The sequence below is a fragment of the Triturus cristatus genome, chromosome 2_1, assembly GCF_964204655.1.
Source record: "Triturus cristatus chromosome 2_1, aTriCri1.1, whole genome shotgun sequence".
NCBI classification, from domain to species: domain Eukaryota; kingdom Metazoa; phylum Chordata; class Amphibia; order Caudata; family Salamandridae; genus Triturus; species Triturus cristatus.
The window spans coordinates 1079913922-1079937661 of record NC_140581.1 but is presented as its reverse complement, the minus strand read 5'-3'; the positions used below and the strand labels follow the sequence as shown (position 1 = coordinate 1079937661).

At 44.6% G+C, this 23740-nt stretch overlaps 1 pseudogene; it reads right to left on the bottom strand.

Moving 5' to 3' along the window:
- Nucleotides 1-17897: 17897 nt before the first annotated feature.
- Nucleotides 17898-23325, bottom strand: LOC146866385 (E3 ubiquitin-protein ligase UHRF2-like; annotated as a pseudogene).
- Between the last annotated feature and the right edge of the window lie 415 nt (nt 23326-23740).

The following is a 23740-nucleotide window of genomic DNA, read 5'->3' as shown; positions in this document are numbered from 1 at the left end:
TGGATCGGAAACAAGCTTCCTAGGACCGGTTTCTGGCATTTCAGCCGTCTTCAGCCAGGCTTGCTTGAATCCAGTGGCAAAGTGAGCAAGGGACTCACGTCTGAGCATACCCTGCCAACTTATGGCGAACAAAGCAAAAACCAAAGGAAATGATGGACGGAGTGTTCAACATTGCAAGCACTCACCCCCAGTCAACTGATCTGGGTTTAATCTATCACCGTTCTTTAGCCCACTCTACCACCCCAGTCCAGACATGGCCATATGCAAATCAGTCTGACCCTGTGCCTCATGGAAACAGTCCAGCCCTAACTGCCAAGCCATGTCTTCCCTGGACCGGAAACAAGCTTCCTAGGACCGGTTTCTGGCATTTCAGCCGTCTTCAGCCAGGCTTGCTTGAATCCAGTGGCAAAGTGAGCAAGGGACTCACGTCTGAGCATACCTTGGCAACTTATGGCGAACAAATCAAAAACCAAAGAAAATGATTTGCATATGGCCATGTCTGAACTGGGGTGGTAGAGTGGGCTAAAGAATGGTGATGGATTAAACCCAGATCAGTTGACTGGGGGTGAGTACTTGCAATGCTCAACACTCCGTCCATCATTTCCTTTGGTTTTTGCTCTGTTCGCCATAAGTTGGCAGGGTATGCTCAGACGTGAGTCCCTTGCTCACTTTGCCACTGGATTTAAGCAAGCATGGCTGAAGACAGCTGAAATGCCAGAAACCGGTCCTAGGAAGCTTGTATCCGGTCCAGGGAAGACATGGTTTGGCAGTTCGGGCTGGACTGTTCCCATGAGGCACAGGGTCAGAATGATTTGCATATGGTCATGTCTGAACTGGGATGGCAGAGTGGGCTAAAGAACATTGATGGATTAAACCCAGATCAGTTGACTGGGGGTGAGTGCTTGCAATGTTCAACACTCCGTCCATCATTTCCTTTGGTTTTTGCTTTGTTCGCCATAAGTTGCCAGGGTATGCTCAGACGTGAGTCCCTTGCTCACTTTGCCACTGGATTCAAGCAAGCCTGGCTGATGACAGCTGAAATGCCAGAAACCGGTCCTAGGAAGCTTGTATCCGGTCCAGGGAAGACATGGTTTGGCAGTTCGGGCTGGACTGTTCCCATGAGGCACAGGGTCAGACTGATTTGCATATGGTCATGTCTGAACTGGGGTGGCAGAGTGGGCTAAAGAACGGTGATGGATTAAACCCAGATCAGTTGACTGGGGGTGAGTGCTTGCAATGTTCAACACTCCGTCCATCATTTCCTTTGGTTTTTGCTTTGTTCGCCATAAGTTGCCAGGGTATGCTCAGACGTGAGTCCCTTGCTCACTTTGCCACTGGATTCAAGCAAGCCTGGCTGAAGACGGCTGAAATGCCAGAAACCGGTCCTAGGAAGCTTGCTTCCGGTCCAGGGAAGACATGGCTTGGCAGTTTGGGTTGGACTGTTCCAATGAGGCACAGGGTCAGACTGATTTGCATATGGCCATGTGTGAACTGGGGTGGCAGAGTGGGCTAAAGAACGGTGATGGATTAACCCAAGATCAGTTGACAGAGGGTGAGTGCTTGCAATGTTCAGGGCGCCTGTAGGTAATGTAGGTATATATACCTACATTACCTACAGGCGGTAGTTATAGTTTGGACCTATTTTCCATAGGAAAAGTATTTTGACTTGTAAATAATTTGGCGTCGTTTGACCAATCTGCATTTAATTTTCTAAAAGAAAGTGTCAAGGTAGGTTCTGATTGTCAAGGAAAGTTTGGCGGTGATCCGTGCAGTGGGGACCGAGAATATGTGGATCAAAATAACGGTCCGTATTTAATGTTAATTCCAATAGGAACCTTTAGCCACAGCTGCAGCCTGAACCACTGAATGGACTTACACCAAATTTGACAGGGAGGCAGATGTTGGTTCAAGGAAGTGCCTTTTGCTTATTAGGTGCAAATCCAGTCAGTAGTTGTTGAGAAATTTAAGTTTATAATTATAGTGATATATCTGGTCATGAAGTCTTCGTGAACAAAGACGAGCTTTTGAAGGCAAATGCACTGATCTGATTGGCTGCCAACACTTCAACCAGGAGGTTTTGGCAGCCATCATGGCACTCCGCTTCACTGAGTCCCCAAACAAAAAGTGAAAATAAAGAAAAGGTGGCAGGGTAGGAATACCCTGACCCCCAAGCCATGGTCTTGGGGTCCCACAGGGACCCCACACTGGCATAAAAACATGAGAAAAAAAAGTGCTGCAAATTCGGGATATTCGTGAAATTGGAGCAAAAATATATAAAAAGAACCAAGGGGCATATTAACAAGCCAGGCGATAAAATTATCGCCGCTTTGGCGGCAGAAAACTGCCGCTAAAACGGCGATAATAGGCTTGATAATATGCTCTATGGAATTCCAATTGAAGCCCATGTTAGATGTCCTTCACATCTAACATGCGCTTCAATTGGAATTCCATAGAGCATATTATCAAGCCCATTATCGCCGTTTTAGCGGCATCTTTATTAGGCCTGGGCGAAGCACTACGCTACGCTCGCGTAGTTTGTGAAGTTCGCGCTACTTCGCACTACGCGAACTGCACGTAGCACAGTGCGAACACGCGTAGCATAGTGTTGCGTAGTGCTGCGGTCATTTTTTGCTTGCTCGCGGTCCTCAACGTCAAGTTGGCGACCGCGAGCAAGCAAAATGACATCCTGGCGAGACTTTTTCCTTGTTCGCGATCGCGAGCATGGAAAATAAACCTCCCGGCGAGATTCACAACGCGAGAAGGTCAGGTTTCTCATTGCGAGGGGTCGCGTATGCTCGCGACCGCTCGCGATGAGAAACTACCAGTTCGCGTTGAGAAAGCTGCAGCTCGAGGAAAAATCTACTCGAGCAGCAGAAAACTACAGCTCGCACTGTGCAAGATGCCATTTTCAATGATTGCACAGTGCCGGTTGCTTGTCCGCACTGTGCAATCATTGAAAACAACATCTTGCACAGTGCGAACATGTTACTTCGCAGTTCGCGAAGTGCTACGCGTAGCTCGCGTAGTGCGAACTTCACTTTGCGTAGCTTCGCGAAGTGCTACTTCGCGAACTACGCCCACCCTTAATCTTTATGCCGCTAAATCGGCGATAATTTTATCGCCTGGCTTGTTAATATGCCCCTAAGTGTGGGCTCATGCACTTACTAAACAGTACCTTACATACCAATTTGGCCACACCTCCTAAGAACCTTCCACTACTCCTCCTGTGAAATAGAGAAGCCCTTCAAAGGATGGTAAGTTTATGTCTATGGACTCTTTAACATGGCTTTGAGATATGAAATGCCTATCTTTAGAAAGTACAAATGTTATATTTAGATACGCTATCTGCTTAATTGTTCAACAGTCCACTAGCACAATAGAGCAATCTGACATCCACCAAAAGTGCTGCTTTCCCTATTGTTGAACCATAACAATTAAGTATACTTTGAAGTCCTGATATTCACCCTGTAAAATGTATTGATTTACGCCAATGACAGGAGCATCTATACTGCAAATTCAGTGCCAAGCTCAGTGAGGTAACTGCACTTGGCACCGCCTTTGGCTATTGACTCATTATGTCTAACACTCAGAAATTGGGTCCCCAGGATGGGTAATGACTCTTGGTGGACCCAGTAAGCAGCTTATTTGAGGATACTATCCATCTGCAAATTAGGACAAAGGTCTGCTCTAGTAACAGTCCTCTTTTCAAGTAATGCATATAACTCATAGCTAGAAGGGATCATAGGCTGATTTCACTGGTAGGTCTACATAATGTTAGTAAAATGATAAAACTCTCCAAATTCTTCTACATATTCAGAGAATTCTAAATATGATGTTTAAAAACTGGAATCAGTCAACTGTAGATTTGATGGGAGTTGCTGTAAGAGAGTGAATAAGTAAAACAGTGAGTGAGTGTATTTATCACCACATTTGGCCAAGGGCTTCTTGGAGCCTGGACAGTATTTAAGAAGTTTTTAATAGCGCTGGCCAGAACCTAGGGTATCGGAGCGCTTTACAGCGGGAAATATTGCATAGATTCAACAAGACAAACAGTAGAGTGACAGAATAATAGTGCAAGACAGTCTGAGTCATTGTAGTCCTTCGGAGCCTTGGCGTAGGAGCAGAGCGCAGTGTCAGCTCGCTGCTCCGTATCGGAGCGCTTTACAGCGGGAAACATTGCGTAGATTCAACAACACAAAACAGTAGAGTGTCAGAATAACAATGCAAGACAGACTGAGTCTTTGTAGTCCTTCGGGGCCTTGGCGTCGGAGCAGAGCGCAGTGTCGGCTCGATTGATCCTATCCATTCCCGGGGGAACGGTTGAGAAACAAGATTTTGAGCTGGCTTTTGAATTTTGCAAAGGAGGGGATGGTTCTGATGTGAGGTGGAATAGAGTTCCAGATTTTTGGAGCGCTACCGGCGAAGGACCGATCTGCAGTTTTTTGTTTTCGAGTTTTTGGTGGGATGAGTAGAAGTGCGTTTGAGCTTCTGAGATTCCTAAGCTGACCGTCTTTTTTGAGTTTTTTGCCAGATATTCGGGTTTGCCGGTGTGTAGTGCTTTATGAGTGAGGCAGGCTGTTCTGAAGCTAATCCGCATTTCGACCGGAAGCCACTTAAGTTCCCTGAGTGCAGGAGAAATATGGTCAAATTTCTTGATACGGGTGATCATTCTGGCTGCCGCATGCAACGTCGTTTTGAGGGGAGCCAGGTGCGATTTTGGAATTCCAGATAGGACTGCGTTCCCATAGTCCAGTCTTGACAGTACCAGAGTTTGGGTGGCCTGTTTGAGATCGGTGGGAGGAATGAGGGGTTTTATTTTGTTCAGTAGTCGGAGGTTAAGGAAAGCACTCTTGGCCGAATTTTTGATATGTCTGGTCATGTTCAGTTTCGGGTCTAGAGTGATGCCTAGTGATTTGACAGAGTCTGCAAGAGTGAGATTTCCTTTGAGCGCATCGACAGCCTTTAGCCATTCGGCAATTTGGGGGTTTTCTTCCTTATTCGAGATGAGGAGTGTCTCAGTTTTGTCCGGGTTTAGTTTAAGGTGGTTGCAAGAACGCCAGTGTTGAACATCGCTCAGTACGTCATTGAGTCTTTGAATGTCTTTGAGGGAGGTAGTTTCCAAATATATCTGGGTATCATCAGCGTAGAGATGGAAGCGGACGTTGGCTTTTTTGAGTAGTTTAGCGAGAGGCTCCATGTAGATGTTGAAGAGTTGTGGGGATAGCACTGAGCCTTGCGGGACACCCTTGTTGACTTGGTGGAGGTCGGAAGTGAAGTTTTTGATTTACATTTTTTGCGTGCGGTTGTGCAGGAAGGAGGAGAACCATTGGAGGACCACTTCGCCAAGGCCGGCTCTTTCTTGGAGAGCCCTAAGGAGCAGATTGTGATCTACCGTGTCAAATGCTGCCGAGAGGTCAAGGAGTGTGAGGAGGCAGCATTGGTCAGAGTCGAGTGATCTGTGGATATCGTCCATGATGTTGAGGATCGCGGGTTCTGTGCTACAGCCTTTTCTGAAGCCTGATTGGTGGGAGTCCAGTAGGTTGATGTTGTTCAGGTGTTGGGTTAGTTGTTGGAGCACGCATCTTTCTAGGGTTTTGGACAGAAGAGGGAGATTCGAAACGGGTCTGAAGTTATTCAGTTCCGTAGTGTCAAGGCCGGGTTTTTTCAGCAGAGGTGTGACTTGTCCCATTTTAAGGCAGTCTGGAACGACTCCATTTTTTAAGGAACTGTTTATGATTGTGCACCAAAGAGGGGCTAGGGTGTGCTTCAGTTTTTTGGTCAGTAGGGGAGGAATGGGGTCTAGGTCATGTGCTGATGGTTTGGAGGAGGAGATCAGCGTGACAATCTCGGATTCTTGTATGAGGCGGAAGCTGAGCCAGGAATTGGCGGGGGTATCGGGAGAGAAGTCGAGCGACCCGGACGTGATGCTTCTTGAAGGGTGTGCATTGGGGGTGTCGAGTGTAAGTTCGATCTTATTGATTTTATCCCTGAAGAAGTTGGCGAAGTTGTTGCAGAGTTCTTTGGACGCCTGTATAGAGGAGTTCACGGGATTGGAGGTTTGTTTCCTGATGATGCTATAGAGCTCTTTAGGTCTATTTTTTGTGCTGTCGAGCGCTGAGCGGAAAAAGCTGGATTTCTTGTTTTTTATGTGGTTGTTGTACTTCCTGCGGGCTGTTTTGAGTTGTTCGCGGAGGATGGAGGTAGGGTTATTCCTCCAGCTTCTTTCTTTGGCTCTTAGTTTTCTCCTTTCAGAATTCAGGTCAGAGTTGAACCATGACCTGGATGGGATTGCTCTGCTTTTTTTCAGTTTTAGGGGAGCAAGCTGATCAAGCATGGTCACTAGCTTTGCGTTGTAACGATCGGTGAGTTCAGCTGTGGAGAGGAGGTCATTGGTTTGGGGAAGAAGCGAGTTTATCCTGTCTTCAAGGATTTCCATGGGAATCTGAGAGTAACATTTCACAAATGACTTGGAACTAAGGGTGCATGCATCATTTATATGGCCACTTATGGTTACCATTGACAGTGCTTGCCGTGGTAAAGCTTTAAAAATAGGCAGCCCTTGGCCTTCTTAAAACTCTATAACCCTTATTATGTGTTGAAGGCTAAATTCATGATGTCTGTCCAAAAAAGTGTTTGTACTGAAATCAGTTGAGTAATAATTATCACTCTTGCAGTTTTCCTCTGATAAATTCTGACAGGTCACACCGGCTAAAATGTATCTGTGGAAAAAGCCTAAAAAAGGCAAAACTTGTAGAATTTAATGTGTTAAAAAAAAACAGCTGTGCATTATGCTTCATTTTCTTTTAAAAAATCGAGAATAGGAGGTATTTACCTCACATGTTAAATATCACATACTGGGGTAGTTATATTACGGTAGGTAACCCTCCCTGGTCCGTAATAAGGGGCATATATATTTATTCCAAGGCTCGGCAGACTCTTCTCTTCTCTTCATTCCCAGAAGACTTGTTAGGGCCACTTTTCTTTAGAGAAATAAAGTAGGTGCAGGTTAGAGTTCAATGGCACTCAAATAAGTAGGTAAAGACATTTTAGGTTACTTTAGTATCCCACTAATTTCTGGGAACACCAAATTTACAGTCCCTTGGTATCTTGCTGCCTTTTGTGGGAATTCCAAATAGTCCATCTGGGAGGAGCATGCATTATGCTATTTTCCCTGTGGCAACAGGACCGACATTACATTGATTAATTTATGAATGAAATTGTTGCAGGTATTCTGCCTAAAAACAGAACTATGCCTAGGAATATGGGACCTTAGTGCATAGGGACTGAGTCATCCTCCCACCTTAGTACCCATGAGCACAGGACCGACTAGCTATAGTTCTCACTTAGGGCCTCATGTAGGTAGCGAAATACCGGTCGGTAACGGCCGATTTTCGGTAAATATGCCGTTACCGACCGGTATTCAGACAAGTGAGATGTAGGAGTCCAAAAACCACTTTTCGGTAAATATGAGGCGGTAAATACCGATTCATAGTTACCGGATTCCAAAATACCGATTCATGTTTACCGAATACATAATTAACGAATCGGTAAATATGAAGTGGTAAATATGAAGTGGTAAAAATTTAAAATGACATGTAGGAGCAGGCGGTAATTAAGAAATCCAGGAAAATCGGTAAATAAGAGTCGGTAATTAACACGGATTGAAAGCAGGTGGTAACCATCAACAATGCACATAAGCAATCCCAAAATGCAACAGCGTGGACAACATGGCCGCCATGTACGTCATTGCAAGGCGCCTACGTCTACAGGCAGCAGGACTGAGGGTGTGGCGACGGGAGGAACAAATCTACAGACAGCGCATCACACTATTACAGCTGACTGATGCAGAGATACATGAGAGGTACAGGCTACACCCCGAAACCATCATGGACCTGATAAGGGACCTGCACCCACTCCTGGACCAGCCAACAAGAAGGGCGCACGCCATACCACCACATGTGCAGGTGCTCTGCAGCCTACATCTACTGGCATCCGGCAGTTATCAGGTGGTGATAGCTGCGGTGGGTGGTGTATCCCAGAGTTGCCTGTCCCGTTTCTTCAGGAAGTTCCTGGATGCCATGATGCAGAGAATGCACCACTACATAAGCTTCCCAAACACACAGGCTGCACTGCAGAAAACAAAAACAGACTTTTATCACATGGCACAGTTCCCCCATGTCATCGGCTGTATTGATGGTACACACATCCCAATCTGTCCACCAGCTGATACAGAGCACATCTACAGGAACAGGAAGTCCACCCACTCCATCAATGTGCAGGTGATCTGTGATGCAGGGAACATCATCACAGATATTGTTGCAAAGTTTCCTGGGAGCACCCACGACTCATACATCTTCCAGAATAGTGGGATCTACACACGACTGAGTGCCGGCGAATTCGGAGAGGGATACCTGCTGGGTAAGTAACAGTGACGCCCCTTGAAACCTGCAAATCAGAGTGTATAGAGGCATGTAACTGATGGTTCCTTCTTACTCATCCAGGCGACAGTGCATATGCATGCCGTTCATTCATCCTCACTCCCTACCTACACCCAGCAACCCAGAGTGAGAGACGATACAACGTGGCCCACAAAACAACACGCAATGTGGTGGAGCGCACGTTTGGACTACTGAAGAGCAGGTTCCGCTGCCTCCACAAGAGCGGAGGCGCACGCCAGTACAAACCCATCACCTGCTGCAAGATTATTGCCACTTGTGCAATGCTGCACAACCTTGCCACGAAAAAAGGTACAGATGTGGAACTAACATATGTTGAGGACAACGAGGATGAGTCAGGCCAGCCAGAGGGCAGCGCAGCTAGAGTGCCAACTGCAATCGATGGGAGAGAGAGACGGGCAGAGATCACATGCAACTATTTCTGAGTAAGTGAGGGGACACAGCGAGTTGTGAGAAGTCATGACGTAGTTTAATGTGGCACCACGCCATGAACACATGAACAGGCCAATCTGGCAATATACCATCTATACAAGGAGTATGTCCAGGGTTACGTCACCCAATGGGAAGTGGCTAAGCAGGGCCACATCAATGTTTGCGCATACGCGCTGCAGTGGTGGATTGCACGGCCTGTGCATCCTCACTAGAGCCAACCCCAAGCCGCCTGCTGCTCCTGCGTGCTTCTGGGACGGGGGGTGTGATGCTGCTGCTGGTGTCGATGCGCTCCGCAGCATCCCCTGCAGCAGTTGTCGACGCCTGACTAGTCAATAGCACCCCTAGTGCACTTGTCACCTGCACCATCCCCCGAGACAGGTCGCTGCAGCACTGTGTTAGGCCCTCCTGCATCGTCACAGAGCGCCGGCAAAGTAGGGAAGTCGCAGTTGCCAGACGGTTGAGTGCCCTGCTGGTAGTGTCCCTTCTCTGGCGTTCCCGGCGCCGTGCTTCGATGTCAGCATCTAATTTGCTGCACAACTGCTGGATTGACTGGGACATGTCCCGAATGCCCGCAGCCATGCCGCCAATGTTTGTGTCCATGTTGACTAAGCTTGTCTTCATCACCCGCATGTGCCTCTGGACTGACATAACTGCCTTTTATTGCAGGCGCTGTTGCTTCAACATTTGGCCCTCGAGCCCCAAGAAGACACCATGGCCGTCAGTGGGTGCTGGTGGACTCTGGACACGCGACCTGCGGCGCCCTCTTGCTCCCGTCTGTGCTGCCTGTGAGGTGTGGGGCACAGTGGGATGGCTCCCTTCCTGGTGCCCGGTGCGGTCTTCTGGGCCCATGCTGTCGTCTGACGAGGTGTCGAAGGCTCGTAGCCTGGCTGCTGGACGCCTCCTCATTCTCACACCTGCAAGCGGAGATGTGGCCGGTGATTCGAACATGAGTGGCGATGCTGGCTGTGGTTGTGGTGATGCTGGCTCTCGGTGAGGTGATGCTGGCTCTGTGTGCGGCGAGGCTGGCTGTGTTGGTGGTGCGGCTGCCAGTGGGCCTGCTCCCTGGTCTGAACTCGTGCTGGCTAGAGGTGATTTTTGTGGCAGGTGTGCCGTCTCCCCTGCAGCATGCCCTGTACTGCATGATGTCACATCTGTGGACAGAAAAACAACATTGGCTCAGTGTCCCCGAAGGGCTGCATTGCAAGCGTCACAATAAATCATTTCACATTCCAATCTGTCCTCTGTCTCCTTGTGCCTCGAGTGCGTGACATGCCCTGTTGCCCTGTGACATTTACGTCATGGTTAGTGTTGCCCTGACTACATCTCCCGGAATGCATTGCCTGTCTGCACTGACACGTGTGGACTGCAGTGTGATTCTCGTTTCACAATGGGAGATGTGGGATAGGGGTAGGGGGGGCTACATTGCTGTGCTTTCGTCTTACCTTGGTGTGTTGCGGCTCTGGCAGAGCTGTCGGCGTCCCCAAGCCCCACGACGCTCTCTTGCTCGATTGTGGCCGCCATCAGCTCCTCCAGTTCGGTGAGGGCAGGTGCCCTGTTGGTTCCACCTCCGGTCTGGCTGGCCTCCTTCTGGATGTCGCCCATCTTCCTCTTGGTCACAATCCTCAGGTCATACCAGCGCTTTTTGAGGACCTCAATGTCCCTGTGGGTCACTCCCACAGCATTGACCTGCGCCTGGATGGCCAGCCATATGTTGCGCTTTTCGGCCTCAGGCACTTGCAGGGATTGCCTCCCAAACAGCTTCTGGTGCTGCTTCACCACCTCCTCCACCAGCACCTGGAGTTCCTTGGGGCTGAATTTGAGCTTCCTCCTCCTTTCCCCTCCGTCTTTCTGTGTTCTCTGGCTGGACATGCTGTTCGTTTCCCGCTCGCACATGCAACTGCTCCCTGCCTCTCCTCTGCACTCCAAGCCTCTCCAGGGTCGGCTAATTATGTACACCTGCCTGGGTGTGGCCACGTCGGCTAATTGTGTACACCTGCCTGGGTGTGGGCAGTTCCTGGTTGGGTGGGCTGTCGTTGCACAGGATTAGCTGTTTCGTCAAGTCATGTGATGTTATTTACCGAATCCGTACATACCGATTCGGTATTTTCCGATTCGGTGGATACCACCTCGGTATTTTCCGAATCGGTAGATACCACCTCGGTATTTTCCGATTCGGTAATTATCACCTCGGTATTTACCGATTCGGTGAATTCCGATTCGTATTTACCGAATGTTACCGAATCGGTAACTGTTACCGAATTTTTACCTACATATAACTTACCGATTCTAATTTACCGATTCGGTACGGCTCGGTATTTAAGAACCGGTAAAATTTATTTACCTACATGAGGCCCTTACTCTCCTACTCACTCACAGAGAAACAAGTGATTAGACGCCCCAGAACACAACACTCCCAAATCACTTTGGAATCGTGGTAGCAAGACACACTCTTTTGGTTGCACTCTTGTACTTGTACACAATAAGATCTAACAGAGACACAAACAAGTTTAGAATATTTATTTTAACTAACGTGTTCTAAATGCAGTATACGTGCCACAACAAGCAGCAAAATGCATAATAAAAATACGGTCAGCATAGCAATTAGTCCATAAATCGTGAAAGGAGATGTCATTGTGAAAAGACATTATAGCCTAACCTCCCTCCTCTTGCATAGAAATAGTTTTATTATATATTAGAAGATCTCTGGGCTTTGACAGCAGACCCCATACCTTAGCTTATAGAAAGTAGATCTACATCATAGGTGCTGTGTCCCTCTTCTCCCTGGATAGGTCCCTCTCCAAGTGTGTGCTACCTATTTGTGTATTCCAATAAAACCAAAGTACATTGTCCCAAACAACAGCTGCATTGGTATATTTTGTCTAAGGGCTAAGACCTGGCCACAACAAAATAACAAGGGGCATTGTTGCTTGACCTTGCTCACAATGTTCAGTCAAAATCCCAGGAACCTTCAGAGTGTGAAAACAGTGATAAGTTCTCATGTGAAAACAGCCATAGGAATGAATGCAAAAATTAAGTCGAGTAGTAACGTGCGCAAAGCAGTGGGCAAGCTGCAGAGTGCTCATGCTAACTTATAGAAGACAACAATGTCTCCACAGGCCAAGTGACAGAATTTCCTCTCCCCTGAAAATGTTTGTATTCATAGCTTAAAAATGTATTCAGAGATAAGGTGTTTGAGGGTATAATATACTTTATCTTGAACCTTATGTGTGCACATGGGTTACCCTCAAAAACGTTATGGGAGGAATTCTTGCAATAAGTCTTAACAACTGGCAATTGCCTGGGTTAGCATTCTGTCCCATTGTTCTTTTGCCCACCATGCCACCTCAGATTGGACCCTGCCATATTTAAATCAGTCTTGGTCATGCTCCAATAGGAACAGTTCAGTCTGAACTGCCAAGCCAGGTCCTCTCCGAACCAAATACAAGCAACCCAAGACCAGTGTTAGCTTAATTGGGCCTCTCTATTTGGCTGTAGCTTGATTTCAGTGACACAGTGAGTATTGAACTCTGGGCCATGGGCATACCTTTGTAAATTAGGGTGCTAGATCAAACACACAATAATTGAAAAAAATACTTGCAATACGTCTAACCACTGTCATTCATTCATAGTAGCATTGCAACCCATTATTCTTTCACCCATCCTGCCACCTCAGATTATACCCAAATCTTACGCAAAATAGACTTGGTTCCGCTCTAGTTAGAACAGTCCAGCCTGAATTTACAGGCCAGGTACTCTCCAAACAGGAACACATGCAATCCAAGACCAGTTTTGTTCGGATTGAGCCTCTTCAGTTGGATGTAACTTCATTCCAGTGGTAGATGGAGCAAAAAAAACACTTCTTGGCATACACTTAGCCACTTAGGATCCAGTTATGATGATACGGAGGCGGTCCATCCGACATTAGGGGCTGTGGTCTGACCACAGTATAATGATGTGGTCGGTCAGAGCACAGCAGATGGAGGGTGGGTCAAGGAGCCTGTCGGAGAGTCAGTGGGAGTGCAATCCCTACAATAGGGGCAGTACTGCGGAGGCACCGCCAGAGGGATTATGTTGTCCCTTTTCCCTCTGCCTTTACAAGGTGGTCCGGCTGCCATGCAAAGGCAGATTGAATGGGACTTTGGGGGCTCCTAGCAGGACTCCTGTCCCCCGCGGGCCTCCGCTATGGGTACGCCCGACATCTGGGGCTGCAGTCCGACCACCGCATAATGACGCAGTCGGTTAGAGCACAACGGGCAGAGGGACCGACCGGCTGACGCCTCCAACAGGCTCAAGGAGCCCATCAGAGGATAATCCCTACAATAGGGGCAGTGCCTGTGGAGGCACAACTATAGGGATTACCATGTCCCTTTTCCTTCTGCCTTTATATGGCGGTCCGACTGCCAAGTAAGGGCAGTTGGGATGGGGCTTTGGGGGCCCCTATCAGAGCCACGGACCCTGTGGGCCTCTTCCATCGGGCAAGGGGGGCACATGTGGTTCCCCCCAATCATCCATGCACTTAGTGTCAGGCACCACATGGTGCCTAGCACACAGTACATAGATGTTGAACAACATGCCTTTTCCAATTCTGGCTTGTACTGCAGCCCTTTTCCGGGCCTCAGTACAAGCCTCAATTGAAAAAGGCATGTTTCTGACTGCCTTCACAGCTGTTGGATCATAATAAGGCAGGTGGAGCGGCCGACTACATGTCGGGCGGTCTCCATCCTGATACGATGGTGGTCGGACGCTTGTCCAACCGCCATCGCCGTTGTGATGTGCCCCATAGTGCTTACATCAAAAACTCAAAATATGAATGGAGAAAAGCTTGCAAAAAGTCTAATCCCTGGTAATTAATTGGGGTGCATTCCAATCCATCACTCTTTTGTCCACCATGCCACCTCAGATTAGACCCAGACATATGCAAATCAGTCTCAGTCCTGCTCCAATAGGACCAGCAAATCCCGAACTGCCAAGCCAGGTCCTCTCCAAACGGGAACACAAGCAACTCAAGATTGGTTTCCAAGCCGGGTTGCGATTCTTCAGTCGGTTTTAGCTTGGTTCCAGTGACAGAGTGAGCAAGAGACCCATGTCTTAGCATATCCTTGGCCACTTAGGGCCTTACATCGAACAGTTTGGGGTGGACTGTTCTCTGGAGAACCAGGGACATTATTCACTTGCAAAGGATGTGCCCTTCTCTAGAGTGGCAAAATGTGCAAAAAACGACAGGTTGATAGTTGACCCCAAACAATTGCTAGAGGTTAGAATATTTGCAAGCATTCCTCCCATCACTTTTTGTGTGGTTTTGGCCCATGAGGAACTCCAGATTGTTAAATCTTTTAGTACAATGTATATATCATTTATTCTACAAGATTTGACTGAATGAGCTAGCAAACTGCAGACACAACTATCAGACCAGTTTCTTTATAATGAGATTACGTGATCCGTTATGTAAATGATTTGTGCCCTGATTTGCAAATCATCATTCTTTTACTGTTTCTTTGCTATATTATATCCATATCTGTCAGCACCAATGAAGTCAACAAGCTATAACTTGGTGTCCAAGATGTCTTGAGAGGGTGATGCCCACATTATGTTGATGTAAGGTTATGTTATGTATGTTTGCGCAAGTAAAGGTAATAATTATTGTATAAATTAAAAACTGAATAACAATAAGTGCTTTTATACCTTTTTTAATTGATTACTAACTGATCTTATTTTTTTTGCAATGCAGTGTACAGATTTACTAGTGTTGCCTTTAATACAGAACAATGTAGCCTATTATATTGTTCTAGTCAACTCTCTCAGAAGAGCAGACATAGAAGACATTTCATCCATCTAACAGAACTGGACATAAACAGATAATATTCTCCATGGTTCCTTCAGCTTTAGAACATGAGGTAAGATTTGTACCAGTGACAGAGCGAGCAAGAGACCCATGTCTGAGCATATCCTTGGCCAGTTAGGGCCTTACATCAAACATTTTGGGGTGGACTTTTCTCTGGAGAACCAGGGACATTATTGACTTGCAAAGGGTGGGCCTTTCTCTAGAGTAGCAAAATGGGCAAAAACCCAAAACAAAAAAATTATACAAGCTCTTTCAGTTTGTAAAAATGGAATATATAAAAGTCTCATTCTTTAAAAATTAGTTCTTATTTGTCGTAAGAATACAGTCTAGTCTATAGTAGAATGTTTCTTCCTAGTATATTGTTTCGGGCAAAGATCATATTTTTGTAGGATAAGGGAGATGTGAAATCAAGGAGCCCGTCAGAGCATAATCCCTACTATACGGGTGGTGCATGTGGCGGCACCACTATAGGGATTACCATGCCCCTTTTCCCTCTACCTTTATATGGCGGTCCGACTGCCATGTAAAGGCAGTTGGAATGGGGCTTTGGGGGCCCAAAGCAGGGCCACCGACCCCTGTGGGCCTCCTCTACCGGTCCAGGGGGTCACATGTAGGTCCCCCAAACATCCAAGCACTTAGTGTCAGGCACCATATGGTGCCTGGCACATGGTACATTGATGTTGAAAAACATGCCTTTTCCAATTCTGGTTTGTGCTGCGGCCCTTTTCCGGGACTCAGCACAAGCCTCATTTGAAAAAGGCATGTCTCTGACTGCCTTCACAGCGGTTGGATCGTAATAAGGTGGATGGAGCAGCCGACTACATGTCGGGCGATCTCCATCCTGATACAATGGTGGTCAGACGCTCGTACGACCGCCATTGTGATGAGGCCCATAGTGCTTACATCAAAAACACAAAATGTGAACGGAGAAAAGCTTGCAAAAAGTCTAATCACTGGTAATTACTTGGGATAGCATTCCAATCCATTGTTCTTTTGTCCACCATGCAGCCTCAGATTAGACCCGGACATGTGAAAATCAGTCTCTGTCCCGCTCCAATAGGACCAGCACATCCTGAACTGCCAAGCCAGGTCCTCACCAAAGCGGAACACAAGCAACTCAGGATTGGTTTCCAAGCCGGGTTGAGACACCCATGTCTGAGCATATCCTTGGCTGGTAAGGGCCTTACATTAAACAGTTTGGGGTGGACTGTTCTCTGGAGAGCCAGGGACATTATTGACTTGCAAAGGGTGGGCCTTTCTCTAGAGTGGCAAAATGGGCAAAAACGCTATTTTAGAGCACCCATTGGGCATAGTTGTAGTTTTTGATAATCATTCTTTTTTAACTTAATCTTGTTGTACTCCTGCAGAAAATGTAACTGTCTTTGAAGTCCCACCTCAGTCACGAATACTCATAGCCAGAGAAATCTCAGTTGTCAGTTATGATAAGTGACTGACCAACTCTACACCATGCTTGGGGGTTAGGCCCTTGGAGTCATCTAGAAAATCCGGCAAGTCTGCCATGTTAACAAAAATAATAGGGTGAACGCTATGCACCCGGACACCATCCATTTGTCTTGTATATTTTTTTCTCCCACCCATGTTTCTAAATGAAGTTGTTATAAAATAAATCAAAGTGTAATTAATTTCCCGCTAATACAATTTGGACCACAGACTAGATCTATTGATTTTGTCAAATACAGTAGACTAGCTGGTACAATAAACGTATTTCCTTTCCCTTCCAGGACATTTCTTGCCAACAAATTCAGGGTCATTAGAATGTCAAGTGTTAAGCAATTAGCCCTGAAACCAATTTGAAAACTGTGAGTAATTTCCTTCCTGATACCCATGGTTAAGATGTTGTCATCAGTAATTTAGCGAATATCTTGCCGTTTTAGTGAAGAAGTGTGATTCAGCCATAACTTCTAGCCTCACCTTAATATGGCTGCAAAATCTAACCTTTCCAGGACATCAAAATGATCCCTGTTTTGAAATGTTGCTGTAAGACACAGAATTGAGCTCCATTCAATTGAATTGATCTCTAATCCAGCCACTGAGATGCCATTAGTAAAGGGGGAGTTACTTATTCAGCAATCATTGATTACTGCAAGTATCTAAATGTTGGTAATGGAGGTGTCTTAAGTTTTTCATTTCATAGCATTGAAAATGGGACTGGATTCTGCTGCATAGAATTGCTTAATGGAGAGTTCTCACTTGTGGTAGGAGCTACAGTAGTTACACATATCTGTGCAACGGTTCATTATTATGCTTAACTAGATCCAGAGGCTTCATTGTACCTTTTTTGCATGGATGACAGAAACTAAAGTAACTTCAAGAAGAAAATCGCCCATATTTGGGAACATTGTCCACTTCATAAACATCAGTTGGTAAGTGATGTGTTTAAGTCAGCCAAAAATACAAGAACAAATGTGCTTCCATTCAACTGTTAGCTGTGTGCCCCAACAAATTGTTTTGCATTAATTATGGTAACTGATTCAAATATGGGTAAATTGACCCCCGTCTGTAATACGCGACTCCATTTTATTCCAATGACCCAGATGAGCAACAAAATTTAAATTTTCAATGTTGCGGAGTCATAAAATATTTAATAAGGTTTTTTGGTGGGAGAGAATATGGGTTATACTGTATATAAGATCACAATTTGAAGCAATTTTAAACCCTGAAGCTGAAACTGCCCTACATCAGAGTACAAAGCTGCATAAATGCACTGACACTGATACAAGACATTGCTAAAAGCAGACTGTTTCATCCAATACAAAATTGGCTTTTTTATTATGTTTTTTAACACAACTAGAGTGTGTGGATACTGTGAGGAGCAGAACCACAGATCCCTTTACACTAATGGTTCAGCAACGCATTCCATACTGTTGTCATTATTAATCAACATCTATAAGAAACGAGAAAAACACAGAGAAGCTCCCAGAAGTAGATTACAAATCAGACTGTACCTGCAAAGGTTGAACTGCAAAAAGTAAGGCATATTAGGAGTAAAGAGTATAAAGATTTTACTCCCACACCACATAATCTATTTTTATTCAAACTATTTTTTAAATGCTTGCCTGAAATCACACCATCAGGGGCCATACACAAATTACATTGAGGAGGCACTGTGTAGCTGAATTTTACATTAGCACGATTTTCCTACCATGTTAAAACAGCCACAAAATTGTTTGCTCTGTAACACCACTGTTTAAAGCCAGTGCCCTGTTCATGTGTGTTAAAGTCTGGTCAAATGAATGCTCCATCCCCTGCTGTTCTGGCAGCGGATGGTTTCCACCCAGGAACTGTCGCTATATGCTGCTGCTTTCCAAGAGATTTGTGCCCTAGACACCATGCACAAAATTGGTTGGATTAAACATGTCAAAAGTCTTATGTCACAAATAGGCCTTGCAGGACACAACATTGGTTGCCCAATACCCCTCACTAGAAGACAGATCAAATCTCTCTATTGGGAAGGGGTTGAGCAAATCACCTATCTAGCTGACAATCAGGGGAGACTGAAGAGGAATTCAGAGATTTCAAGCATAGCTGTACCCTTGAAAGTTACCTCGACATCATTTAAGTGCCGGCCGATAGGAAGCTATACATCCAGTTTAGGCTTGGCAGCCCATTAATGCATTCACAAACTCATGGCTGCATAATAAAGCACAGCCAATTGTTGTCCTTGCCCACAAGAATCCACGGCCCACTTCCTCTTTGCATGTAAAACATACACCAAACCTAGGAGCAGATGGCTTTCTCCTGTCTGCAGAGAACTTGGTACCCAAGACTTTAGAGTGGCCTTGCGCATACTGAAATCGCATGCAAGACCCCTATTTGTGTGCAACTGCAAAATATTTGGGAACTGCATGGGCAATCAGAAGGAGGGTGTTGATTCCTTCCAGGTTCAACCCTGTGAGCAGCCTACACATCTAATTCCCCATTAAACATATTTACCACACTGGATAGCAAACTTAAATATGCAAGAAATACCTTTTAGTCCTTTCATATGTTAGTATAAAATGTTTTTAATGCTTTTATTATATTGACAGGTGACTGAATCCTTTAGCATTCGCTTTTTAATAATGGTTCTTTGCCAGATTCTGCACATTTATGTTCCATGTGGCATGAATCCGTGAAGGAAATAATGGTTTGCCTATTTCAAGAATGTAAATTAATAGCAGCCAAGGCATCTGCATCAGATTCTGGTTCATACCAAATATGTACTATAAAGTTTGCCTGCACCTTCGTAACTGGACATTGCTAAATTAGCACTTCTACCCTTTTTGTGGGATGGTACTCGTGATGAACACTACGGCCCATTGCACTGGCGAACGTAATTGATGTCATCCAACACATCTCTACTTCTGAAATGGGACCTTGCTCTGGTTGCTTATCTATCTTCCCAGCTGACATGAACTCGTGACCATAACTGAGACCTACATAGTACCTGTAGCTTTTAACTTTTTGTTTTTTCTAGCGTTTGTTAGTTTAATTTTTATACCCAATGATATTTTTAAATTGTACTGCTTTTATTATTGATGTGCATTGTTTTTGTATTTTTACCGGAATAAAGACTCTGATGATGATGAATGCTCACCAATTTTTTTATAACCAGATAGATCCCTACCACCACTTCCTGTGCAGGTGAACTCATCTCCTCGCTCCACTTCATCTTTGAATCCACCAGCCAATACAAGGGAGTATTCACCATCATTACTGCGCCCATGGATTCCACCGACATGGGGTCTTTTAACTCCTGTTCACTCTCCTGTACTCTAAATTTCCAACATGGACCAACAGGAACACCTGGTATTCGTCCCTAGTGATTAGATGTGTCAATGGTGCGACCAACACGTGCCATTCCCTTGCCCCTGTCCCTTTGACATTCTGTCAAGGCAGATAGCATTTTAGCTTTCTTTTTACTCTGATTCAGTTTCTCCTTGCATTGACAACTTCAGTTGAATCATTTGTACACAATGGGCAGTACGAGTCCTTTTCTTCAGGGATCTTGGCTAATGGTGGATTCAGGCAGTACATGTGGTATGTCATGTTATACTATTGTTCCAGTGGAAAGCCAGTGACAGACCCTTCAAAAACAACTGAAAAGTTCAATGGGCCCATATACAACAATCAGATTTCTTGGCTGTTTTGCTTGGGGTCAAGTCTTATAATTCACTTTGATCTCTATTAGTTAACTCACTGAGAATTCAATTTACTCCGGATAAATTTGTGTTCACTGTTCAACTAATCTTCACAGATCAGCACTCTTCCTTTGGTCGATGGACCATTAGTTGAGTGGTTGATGGTGATATGAAAAATCTAACTAACTAAACTAAAAGATGTTAGTGAAATAAACCACAGACTCTGGGTAAGATTCAATATGTTTATCTCAATCGCAGTCATAAATGAACGCTCATTAATACAAATTAACAGTGCAAACACCATTCAAATTTCATGGGAGAGAAAATTCATTTAGCAATATACATTCAATTCACAGACTCATTCAATGAATCAATGCATTAAGAGTGGATAGATGAAGAGACAGAAGGCATAATAAATCATACATTTCCAAAGGTATGCAAATTTGAGACAGAATAATAATTACCCAAAGGTGATTATGGAAACCCAACTGTCTGGCCAAAAAGGGCTGGTGGTGGTCTCCTGATTGGGACTCAGGAGACAAAGGCTCAGGCTCAGGACAGGGTAATACTTACTAGACTTCTCTACAGACCCGATGCACCAGGGCGCATGCCTCACTTACACTCTCTCCCTCCTCGATATTCTTCTGGAATCTTCGATCTATTCAAGTATCTTTTTTTTGTGTTAAAATTGTTTATGAGCATTTTATAAATATAATACATAATATAATTCAATTCATGAGTTGGCAATGCAAGACTATAGATTACACTGTAATCACAATATAAGTAGTCAAAATATATTATTTGAGAGAAGTGCAGATATCCGCAAAGCTGAAGAAAAGGGATTATTCGATGAATAATTGAATTTATCCTACTAGAAAACAGATAATATAATATTGAATAGGAGAATAATAATGATCAAAGAAAAGTATCAACACAGCATAGCATAAAAGAACAGAGCATGTAATATGATATACTCTATGAAAAAGTATACAATTACGAAAGACAGAAAAGAAAATATGGGGTAAGAGGGAATTCATCATAGGTTCACAATGTTAATATCCAAACTTAGAAAAATAAAGTTGAAAAAGGGGAGAAAATATAAAGATAATGGCAAAAGAAAGAAAGACGAAACTGAGGTAGAGATGAGAAAGAAGGTTGAATTATGATACTGTACTATCCACCATGGAATGAGCAACATGGCCTATCACAGGATCAGTATTCATCTGCAAAAAGGGAGCCCAGACTTGATTAAATAGTTGTGTCTGGTCATGTAGAGTATAAATGATTCTTTCATAAGAGACAGTTTGAACCATAGTCACCAACAACGATTCTTGAGAGGGTGGAATCGGAGATTTCCATTATCTTAAAATACATATTTTAGCTGTGGCCAGGGCAGTATCTTTCAGAGATGAATCTTCCCAGTCTGTTCTCTCTTTCCTCAGCAGCAGTAATTCTTGCCTCTCTCTTGCTCTCGTACGTGCCTCACCTCGCTTGCATGCATGATATGACATGAACACTCCTAATATTTAGGTCCCTCTAGTTATAGTCTTCATTTCTGCATGACCCACCCTCAAAAGTTACACATCTTGATGAAATACGCACTCTGATTGGACAGGGACAGGGGAGTTGTCGTCACCTTATGCTGACATGTTTACATTTTTAATAACTCTTTTGTCTAACAAAACCCATCCCTTTATCTCATTTAATATTCTGTCTCATTTCCGTTCACATGTATTTAATGTTACTATTCAAAATGCATTTAATACAGTTCTACAGTAGAGAAGAATTTTCACACGGCTGGTGTCCTTGGCTCTTGGCAGCCTGTCAGTGGCTCGGTCATCAGGTCACATCACTTGTACACTGCGCATGTCTAGCTTGCATCCGTTTTCAACACCATCTTTTCTTTTTGTGTGTCATATGAGGCCCAAACCTTCACTATTAATAAAGGAATCATAAACAAATGTTAATTTCTCAAATAAGTGATTTTCACTGTTCACCACCCACTTCTACTCTATTACATGTTATTTTCTTCTTTGTTAAGCAAATGCATTAGCAGCGACAGCTCTCTTTAAATTTAGGCAAGCATATGCCAGGCACGCGGTACCTCAAGACCCAATGTTAGTAATTTCCTCGCATGTGTGAGAGTTTTCCCTCTCAAAAGTTCTAATCCGCACATGTGCAAAAGTGTTTTCCAGTTTAAAGCGGGTTTTAGTTGTGTTGCGTTCTATTTTCGTTAGCATGCGTGAAGCACTTATTCCCATATGTAAATGTTGTGCGTGCATATTAATTTCAGTTTCTTTACTATTTTTAATAATTAATACTGTTAATGAGGAATTGCTCCGAGCAAGTTTAAATTTCTTGAATCCTTGCTCCATCACTATCACTCAAAAGCAGCATGTGTGCATCCTGTCTGCCTAAACACACACATCAGGAGTTGAAACGAAATTGTGCAAATGGATCTTCTTTGCAGTGCTTACATTCAGGATCACTCTTCCTTTTGGAATCTCCATTTCCAAATGTCAAAGCATAAGCTCTAGGTTTTTCTTTCTTATACAATTCCACTACAGACTGAAGCTTGCATTCTGGTACCATTTTATTCTACCCACTCAGAGAAGATTTTAGCATCCACCTCTTTGTTAGTGCTTGGAAATACCTTCAAAGCTGTTATTTGGGAATTAAACTAGAATCCTTGCTCCTCTGGATTCTCAACCTTGTAGTTCACTTTCACAACCCCTCCCACTTTGAGATTACTCCATTTTCATAGTAGTACTTGATAATGGGCGAAGATTGCAGGAAGACATTTCTATAAGACAATTCTCTGAATATTTGTCGTATTTGATATGATAAATCATATCATCATCATTGTCCACGTCATCTGAATGAAACGTGGAAGGTGAAGAGTCCAAGTTGTTTAAACTTTATCTGTAATAGTGCTCGCTTAAGTTGACATTAATTCTTTTGAGCATGTACCCATTCTTTGCACAAAACTTTCCATTTTCATGCCCTCTTGATATGTGGGTTACTTTTTCTGTGTGTGCTTCAACCCAGGCTCCCATGGTTTCATCATGAGCATTCATCAATTCATTAACCTTGAATAGACCAATGCCAGCATCAATAAGAAAGGTCCACGCAGATTTGGGCAGCTGATTGCATGGCAGGTAGCCTTGAATGCATTCTTGTTGGTTGCATTCTTTGAATAGGGACTAACATCACCTTCCTTCTTCTTCAAGAAAGCAGGGAAGTCCTCTAATTGAGACTGAATCAGCTGCACTATATCGTTAGCTCCAACATTGTAATCAAATAATGTATGCCCATCTTCCAACTGCTTCCACCGGTAGAAGAGCCTCTACCCAGCTGGGCTTACATTGAACATCTTCAGGATCTTGAGCCTCAGATTCTTGGTCTTAGTGAGATGGGTCCCTTTGCCATCAATGGTCCAGACCTGTAGCTACATCCTGCAAATATTCAGGTTTTTTTTGTTGTGTATCTGGCACCCCAGAGGTCCTCCTTCTTTGTATGTGTGCCAAATGGTGCCGCCCACTCTAAGGCTGCAGTCAGAGTAACACCTTGGAGAGGGCAGGCATGGCCATCGATGATCCTTCAGTGAACCCTGCAAGGAGAGAAGCAAAGGGATGTCTGCCCATTTTGCAGTCCCTTACAACCAGGAAGCCATGGCTGAGAGCTGCAGAGAGGGCTTACTAGGAACAGCTCTCACATGGGTGTCAAGGCGCCAAGCACGCCTTGCGAAATGTACAGCCATCCTCCATTTAATTCTAATGGGTCATGGAAGATGTTCGCTTTTAAGCCTAATTAATAATTAAAACTCTTCACACAATCAAACATTTTCCAACAGTACAAACAAGTAATCA